Source organism: Paramormyrops kingsleyae, chromosome 1, assembly GCF_048594095.1.
Source record: "Paramormyrops kingsleyae isolate MSU_618 chromosome 1, PKINGS_0.4, whole genome shotgun sequence".
NCBI lineage: Eukaryota > Metazoa > Chordata > Actinopteri > Osteoglossiformes > Mormyridae > Paramormyrops > Paramormyrops kingsleyae.
Window position 1 is genome coordinate 7,063,859 of NC_132797.1, and position 9,139 is coordinate 7,072,997.

The window sequence follows — 9,139 nt, forward strand, 5'->3', positions numbered from 1 at the left end:
GAATTTGCAGACATTCTTGTGCCCCCACTTTCTGGAACCTGACACCCTTCTATAGCTCTGACATTTGGTCTGTGCAAGTCTGAGAAGGTGAGGTACCTAATTAATCGGAGATTAGGACAAGAATGGCAACCATCCAGCTGCGTCAGAGCGTCACCGTGCTTAAGGGGCCACAATCGTTTGTTTACCTTGGTTGTCAAGGTTGTCAAGGTGACTTTAAAGGCACCTTCATGGTGCTTCTCTCTGCTGCCAGTTCGTTGTCATGGTGACGCCCCTTGCCTCATGCCTATTCCATCAGCATGACACAGAATGCAGTGGGAATCTGCAGCTTTTCCTCGCACTGTCTGATCCAGTATGTGAATCCTGGTTATGGAGCTACAGGGTCGCTTGGATCTTATGCACTGCCAGGCTGGTCTGGCAGAGAGATCCTGGCACTTCCTGACAGTTTTAATGAACGGGCAGCGCCAGGAGGCCGGGCCAGTACCTGACGGTTGTGACCTTTCCACGGGGGTCATTGCAGACACTGTCGGCGCTAATGACGAGTGGAACAGCTGGGCCGACAGGGTGCGGCTTTTCGGACGGTTATTTCATGATGAAGTGACCCCACCCACAGACACAGATTCCTATGGGTTTGCCATTCTGCTCCTGGCCTCCCCAAGACTCGGTGAAGTCACATGATAAGGATCATTCAATGCACTCAGGGTTGGCCTAAGCAGCTGCTTAAAGCCTAACAGCCATTAGACCCCCCCGATCACCCTGTCAATGGGAGGGAAGATGACAAATGACAAACAGGTTACTGAAATTTTGCTTAGAGCCCGGAAAGGGGTTGGACCGGCCCTGAATCCACCTGTGCCTTGACCAGATTAGGTAGTGTTTGGTTATCTCATAGCCCCGCCCCCCTGCTGTAGCCCGCCCCAAGACCCAGAGCATGTTTGGTGTCGTGTTTTCCCTTGTTGACGCTAATCCTAGCTCCTGCAATCCCCTCCATAAATGTCCACAGTCCTTCAGTACGGTTCTGGTCGTCGTCCTGCCCACAGGAAGCTGTTTGACTTCAGAGTGAGAGGCTGTACAGCCTGGTCTTCCTTGGTCGTTTGGGGATTTCCAGTCTGATTTAGGTGGCTTTGCACCTGCCAGATGCAGGAGAAGCGTGCAGGTGTCACAGGTACGGTGTGTAGAGCCCTGTTTTTTGAAGCTTTACTGATGTAAGGAAGGCCGTACTAAATGTGAAGCGAAGCGTCACTTAATAAACCTCGCCGATCACTGCACAGTGCCGGGCCGCCAGTAGTGGACTCCAGTGAGTCACATGTCTTGGACAGTGCTTTCATAACGGCTGTTTTATCTGCATGTTTGTTCAGCCTCAGAGACACTGAGGTGACGCAGTGCAAATGGACTCATTCTGTTTTGGCCAGAAGAACCACATTGGCTTTGACTCCCCCCCCCCCCCTCCCCCCCAACATCAATCTCAGAAACAGGGCATATGAATGGCTTTGGACAGAATAAGGCTCATGCCAGACTGGTACTAATAAGAGAGTATTATCTGCTGTTTGTTTGTTTTAAAATAAAATGACAGTCTGACAGGTAACTTTTTTGGTTTAGAGTATATTTGAGTGATAAATTTTGACGCTGCATGCGGAAAAGGGGCTGGCTGTGTTTATGATCGCATGAAGTGACGGCGACACTTAACCGTTTGTGACGTTTGGGAGGCAACACACAATTCATACTCGTGGGTCTCTGGGTTTTTATATTCGTTTACCTTGGGAATTTTCCAGTGTTTCTGCATGCTAAGTCATAGGGCTGCAATAGGATTCAGTCATCTACAGGAATTATTCTTCCATTTCTCTTCCCCATTTGACCTGAACTAATTAAAAACTAGCTATATAATTTATTAGAATACCTGTTCTAGGGCATACAGATCGTCTTATTTTGGATAATGGCAGCATGTATTGGAATGATACTTGTGTTCAGGTCTCCCAAACTGATGATTTGTCATTGCTTAATTGTCTCACTTCGTTCCCAGCCAAAATTACCTCTCCCAGATCGCTTTTGTCTGTCTTGCACCTCATTTCAGCAAAGGTTAGCTGCACGCTAATGTTTTTATGAATGGTGCATAACCCTGAGTTAACACCAGGGGGCAGTCTGTGATCAAATGGTGCAACCACCAGCTTTCTAAAGGAAGAAACTGCGATGGGGGCTGTCAGGCTAGTGGCGTTTAGGATGTGGGATGATGCAATTACTGGGTATTTTCTGTGATTATCTGCTTTTCTCTGTCCAGTTAAAGGTTACTGTATCCCTGTCAGCTCAGAACAAAAAGCATCCAAGTCCACAAAAGCTCTGTTTGTTGGCATTATCTGTATGCAATATTATTGGTGCCAAGCAGGTCTCTGCTTAGGGGTAGAACTCAAGATCTACTAAACCAGAAAAATATCATGAATAAATCAAGTCTGTGACAGTTCAGGGATTTATAATCCGGCACCTGCAAGGACGGCTGGCGTTGTTGCTCTTCCAGCTGTTCCAAGCTGTTTCCAAAGCTGAGCTGGTCTCGGCACAATAAACAGAATGATATTGATGTGTAAGAATCTCGCTGATAGGAATGTTTCGGTCAGGAAGGGCCCCTGTTTATAGAGACTGTCAAAGTCAATTAAATCCGCAGAGACAGATTCGATGGCTCTGGAGAGGTTGCCCTAATCATCTTTTTTTTAGCTAATCATAAAAATCAGGTCCGTATTCATAACTCTGCGGGCTGCCGTTTCTGGCTGTGGAGTTTTACCTCGTAAGGGATTTTCATTCAGCCTGATGACACATTCAGCGATGATCAGCATTTGACCAGCCAATTCTGAAATTACCATGGTACGGAGCCAAAGGAGATAGAAATGGCCCCTGGGCAAAGCCCAGAGGTGGGCTAAACCTCATCCCCTGTCTGCTGTTTTTTACATTGTTCCTTAATGAGAGCGTTCTTCTTGGGCTCCTGAGTGTCAAACAGCGCCCCCTGGACAGATGATGTGGCAGTATGATTATCACCGATTCTGACAGTCAAACAGTGCTGGCCCTGCTGGTTCTGGATATATATTTTTTTCTGCCCACTTTACTACTGGGGGGGGAGGGGGGGCACATTTCCAGAAGGATTTAGCAGATGTGTAAACAGATGCCCAACAGACACGCCAGAATGGTTTTGCACATTATCTAACCCCTGACAAGTTGCCTTCTACTCAGAAGTCTGAGCCTTCCGGGCTGATGAGGTCTGTATTTCCTTGAGGTCTGTATTTCCGTCGTTTCCAGGTGTGTAAAAACCCACACGTTCAGGCAAGAGGAATGACGATTCCTCAAAAGGTTATTATTTATTTAAAAGATTTGTGTTTCTACGACTTTACACCTGACACGGGCGAGGCCTGTCAGGAAGATTTATAACCCTTTGCGGGCTGGTCCTGCTAATGAGGATCTGCAGCAGAACGGACCGCAGGCTCGCCGTGCCGGTTCCGGAAGCGGCGGGGATGAAGCTAGAATGTCCGCGTTTCCTACCCAAGCAGTTTCAGCTTCAGGGGTTTTTTTTACCAGAGATGCTTCTGTAATGGTTATACTGGCCTTCAAGGGTGACAGAGCAGCCTCTTTGTGAAAAGCTAATGAGGAGGCTAACCCCTCCCATCCCCCATGTATCACTAAATCTTTAATCCATCCCTCGCCACCCTTTCTGGGAAAAAAAGCTATGAAATTTTGTTAGATAATCCTGCTGGAAAACCTCCCCTTCCCCGCCTCTTATTATCAGCCCTGAGCTGCCCTACAAGGAAGTGTCAAATGTATGAAATTTCCAAACCAGGCAGCAGAGGGCGTAGCAGTTAAGGAGTTGTATGTTCCCAGCATGTATACATCATCTGACGGAAGTTTTGTCCATTATTAAAGTTTATAAACATGTTTCACTTGTTTTTGAGAGGGAAGTTGTTTGAGCTACAACGAGAGAGATTAACGCAAAAGATCTGAGGGATTCATTTTCTGCCTGTAGGTGATGGATGTTTTGGGTCAGACCGGCCGAGACGCTTCCCTCCAAGCGACTTCTGTACCGCCTCACTGCCACCTTCCTTGGCCACTTCCTCCGCTGCAAGGAGCTCGAACAAGCAGCCTGCAAAGCACAGATTCCGGCTTCTCAGGGACGCCTTTCATCCTGCAGACCGCAGCGGGATCTTATTTAAGGGTCTGATTTGCTGTCTCACCGTTGGCTCCTTCAGATTGCCTGTACGGGCCGCCAGTCCCTTTAATGAGCACTGTGGATGAGGGCTCCACATTGAAATTTGGAGCTCGCGGTGTGTCGGCAGGCTAATGAAGGCCGCGGTATCTGGCCCGGGCTCTCCGAGCCTCGGGGACGAGTGAGTGGAATTCTCCTGTGTCACATGACGCCAAGTAGCACTGGGTCAAGAAACGGAACCTAAACGACCTCTTTGGAGAACCGGGCCAGGAGGGTGCATAAATATTAGAGAGGCCCATTGGGTAAAATAGGTGGTGTTCTGATGCCGATTCTGAGTGAATTTGGCAGCCCCCCCCCCAAGGACATCTTAAGCCATTTCAGGTGAATATCGAATAATGTGTCCTCCTTGTGTTGTGTCTCATTCTTTTACAATAAAACATAAAACCTCTCTTAAGGATGATTTGGATATCAGGGCATCTACACTGTTATTATGAGACTGACATGACTTTGGACATAATTTTGAAAAGAAAATAAAAATCCCCAGGGCCATTGTTTGATTGTACTAGCAATATACAAGTAGCTTTTTAACATATCCCGGGAGTAATTAGCAGGCACTGTAGATGAATCCATCCAAAATCACAGACGATATTTCTGTTGTACCTTAAGATGGGAAATTACCTTCAGTGTTTTCCTGATTCCTGGACAGCGTGACACGTCCTGTAAGCAGAGCTGGTTAATAGGGTACTCTTTCCTTATTCTAATTCATGGGACGCTCATCTTTGTAGCATCAGGTGTCCTCAGTTCATCTTGCCTTAACTGCGTGTTGGAGTGCAGGGTGGATAGAGACATTAAGGATTAGGGAGCCAAAGAATATTAAGTATATTTAATGACCAACCCCTCTCTGAACAGTTTCAATTACCATGGGTCTTTGAACAGTGTATGACTTCACTAGTTTGTAGGTGCTCCACTGAAAAGGCCAGGACCATTTCTGTCACACTAAGGGGAGATGGATGGCTGGGGTTACAATGGTGACCTAAAATGGGTCAAAGATTGGAGAAGGAGATCCCTGGCAGACATATAACACTGATGTCATCTCTCTCTCTCTCTCTCTTGCTCTCTCTCTCTCAACAGTGTTTTCTGAGCATTGAAGTTACCAGGCAGTGCACAGTGATTATGGTGTGAATGTGTCAGTGTGTCTCTGACCACTTTGTCGTTTTGTTTTGATACGGGGAATGGGCTGCATACCAAAAGCTATATGAATACAGCCAATAAAAATGATATAGAATTCTGTACAATGATGATGGCATGTGTGGCAGAGATCATTGAGGAAACGTGCTCATCTTACCCACAATTCCCACAATCCCACTATAAAGTAATTATAAATTATTCTTGAATCACTTACCTGTCAGATTTCCCTATATATTTTGTCTGACCGATAAAATCGCACAAACCTGCTTGTAATGTGACCCAATGTCAAGTGCAGAGTCGCTCCCACTGAGACCCACTGCGGTTAGTGCCCCCAAAATGCACCTCCGAACTCTGCCAGTCGCCGCCAGCAGCTCACCTCGCCAACCCATCTGAGCCGACGGAGACGGATGCTCTGTAAAAACGGCTCCCCCCCCCCCACAATCTGAGGATCCCGCAGGCTGTAGCCGACCCCAATTAATGTGGCCTCTGTTCTGAGCCCTGGAGCTCCTCCCCCCACTCCGTAACAGACCTTTTTCTTCAGGTCTCATCCCATGATACATCTAAAACGGGCCTGGAGGAAAAGGGCTGCAGCTCCGACGTGCCAGAACCCTCCAGGTCCGCCAGCTGAAATGAGACCGTCTCCATTCTGCTCACTTTTGTTAATCAGACACCGGCTCCTCACTGCTTGGCTCTTAGTTTTCCAGCTTATTGTGCAGTGACATTTAACATGTAGCTCTCTTCATATACTAGATGAATATCAGGAGCATTAGCTATTGCTGTTAGCAAAAATTTCACTAGCCGCTCAAATGCTATTGTATCAAGTCACAACCTCAAAATGTTTTAGGTTCTCTCTCTCTCTCTCTTTCTCTCTCGCGCGCGCTCTCTCTCTTTCTCTCTCGCGCGCGCTCTCTCTCTCTCTCTCCCTCACTCTCTCTCCACTTCATTAGAGCATATTGCTAAGCTAATCAGCGTATGAATTACATGAAAGATACCAGCCATGGTTTAACAGAGTAATTGTTTTTTCTTTTTTGTGCAACACTTGACTGGTCATTTAGCTACTTTTGTCTAGTTTCATTTTTATTTTACTGCCCAGAAAACCTTTTAACATATTGATTAGATTGCACACTGACCTGAAGTAGTTGAGACGGTCACAGTCGACGTCTTTTCAGTCGTGACAGTGTTCTGAGACAGGGTCCAGAGAGACGGCTCGTTTAGGCTGGAGGCCGTCTGGGTTCTGGCTCATGCGTAGTGAGACCGAGCACTGCTGCCAGTCCGGCCACATTAGCACGTTAGCGATTAGCCTTATTTTCCAGCTATTTTCCAAAAGTGTGTGACTGGAGCCTGTCCCGCCACGCTTTCGTGCTTCTCATCAGTTGTCGACTCTGCTGTCCTGCATTTTTTTAAATGCTCTGATAGAGCAAATAGACTGGATGGATCCTGAAATTTTTGGGCCTGTTTACAAGCTTTGCCAGAGCAAAGTGCTAAGCAGTTAGCTAATGGCTGGCCCTGCTGACTCGTCGTCAGTCCTCTACATGATCTGGGTTTTCAGGTTGCCCTGTGCTTTAAACCATGCCAGGTCTTATTGGTCCTTCACAGAAATTTAATACTCCATCACATTTTTACTGTACTAAGCAGCCCTACTTTTGAATGCATCCTAGAGCAGTAGGTCAGTGTATAGTGCAGTAGGTCAGTGTCTCGAACAGTATACTTGCGTTTATCCCTGCAGGGGTCCAGCTGTAGTACATCAAAATAAGCAAAATGCACAATAATCGATATTCTGAGTTCAAACGCAATAGAACAATGGAAGCAGTTAGCAGAACAATAGAGGCACAGTCCCTGCACTGCTGCTGGTTACAAAACAAACAGCGAAATGAGTTTCAAGCCTTATTTATTCACGATCCTTCATGGATGATTTGAATGTTGTGACATGGTGCTGAATGGATGAGGAATTCATCTTCTGTGCGCAGTGGCATCGCTGAGCTAGCGGCCAATGATTTTTAACAATGGTGCAATCTAACCTGTGCCTGGACTTGTAGATAAGCTATCAGATTACCTATCACTTCCAATGAACTCATGCTCCTCTAGCCAATGCCTGAAGTCATCGAATCCCTGTATCCATGACACGTCGCAGCCCCCGGCTGTCCCACGATGCTTCTCCGCGCCTGACTTTAATTCTGCTCTTTGTGGGTTTCTAAACCATCCACTGTCACTCTCCGTTAATCGCTGCCTATTCAAGCCCCGGCTCTCTCTGATTTTTGTTTTGATTTTCCGCAAAGAAAATCAGCCTAATCAACAGGAGAGGCAGTTTTTGCTTTACATAATTTTTTAGTGCTATTAGTTTATACTTGACGCTAATGTTCTGAACGTAATTGCAACAACATTTAGATGTCCTGCTTTTTGCCCATGTCTCGGTAATTGTTTCGTGAATTCTCTGTCTGGTAAAGCTAAGATATTACTTTGGGGAGGGGGGGGCATCTTTCTGTTAAAATTTCAGGGGGTAAAAAAAGCTTTTGAGTCTGACCTGGCATTTCAATGCCCACCCTTCCTGCCCACCACTTTGGAGTTTTGGACTTTGCTCGTCTAGACAATCACCCCATTTTGGCATTAAGAATTTTGTTGCACTTCTTCAGAGAGATCAGCCAAATGTGTTTCCCCCAAGGACACTTTTGAGATATCTGGCTTGGGATTAACCCAGAAGGATTTGAAGAGGGAACACAACAGTGAGAAAATAATGGTTCGCTTTGTTCATGAACATGGATTAATTCAACTTCGTGTCACCTCTGTGTTACCTTGACAGAGACAAGAAGCATCATACGTGTGCTGTATTACACCAACGGGACTGAATGATGTGGCCCATGAAGAGTGAGAACGTAATGAAAATGAAAAGCTGTTGTTGATGTACAACACAACATCTCAATGCTACTTTCAATATGGGGGAATTATTTAATTTTTCATTCATTTTCAGCTCCATTAGGAGGCAGAGAAAGCCAAAGGTCTTTCTCTACACTGACTGTTAAGCATCATGTTCTGTGTTATTTATTTGACCTTATTTACACTGACTGTTTTTTCCTGGAGTGTGACTTGTACATTAACGTGAAATTCAGCAAGTTGCCTGCGAGCCCTTACGTAAAAATTAAAAGGGTCCCGCAGTTTTAAGCTGCACTGGAGCAATTAAACGGGGCATCAGTCTTGTTTGGTGGGGGAAAGAGATCGATATTTGCTGAAATGGCTGAAATGGAATTTGCGGTAGGTGGTTTTTATAATAAGGCAAACTGGCTTCAGCCCAGTTGATTGAAGGTCCGCATTCGCACGTTCGTCTGGCCCTGTTAGACTGGATCTGCGAGCGCCATTGTTCCTCTTCCATTATCCGAACATGATTCTGAGGCTGGCCCTTCACTAAATTATTCATTCTCCATCCTTTTTCCTTCCGAACAAAGAGAAAGTGTGACTTGGGTCTTTTGTCAAACCATCCCCCCCCCACCTCCGCCCCTTGCAACTTGGCATGTACGCAATGCTAGCAAACAGCTGGCTGAATACACTGCCTCCCCCACACGTGTAGATGCACCGTCTGGAAACATGCCGACCGTTCCGTCTTCAGGACTGGGGCTTTGCAGATGAGGATATTCAGTACTGAGGCTATGAGCTCTGTACAGCTACTTCCAGGCTGTTACAGAAAACCGGTGCCATGAAGCTCAGCTCTTCATCACGAGACCGTGTCTGTCTGTCGTGGTTAGGAGACGCGCGCTTCTGGGCCCTCGAGCGCGAGGCTTATCATGGATC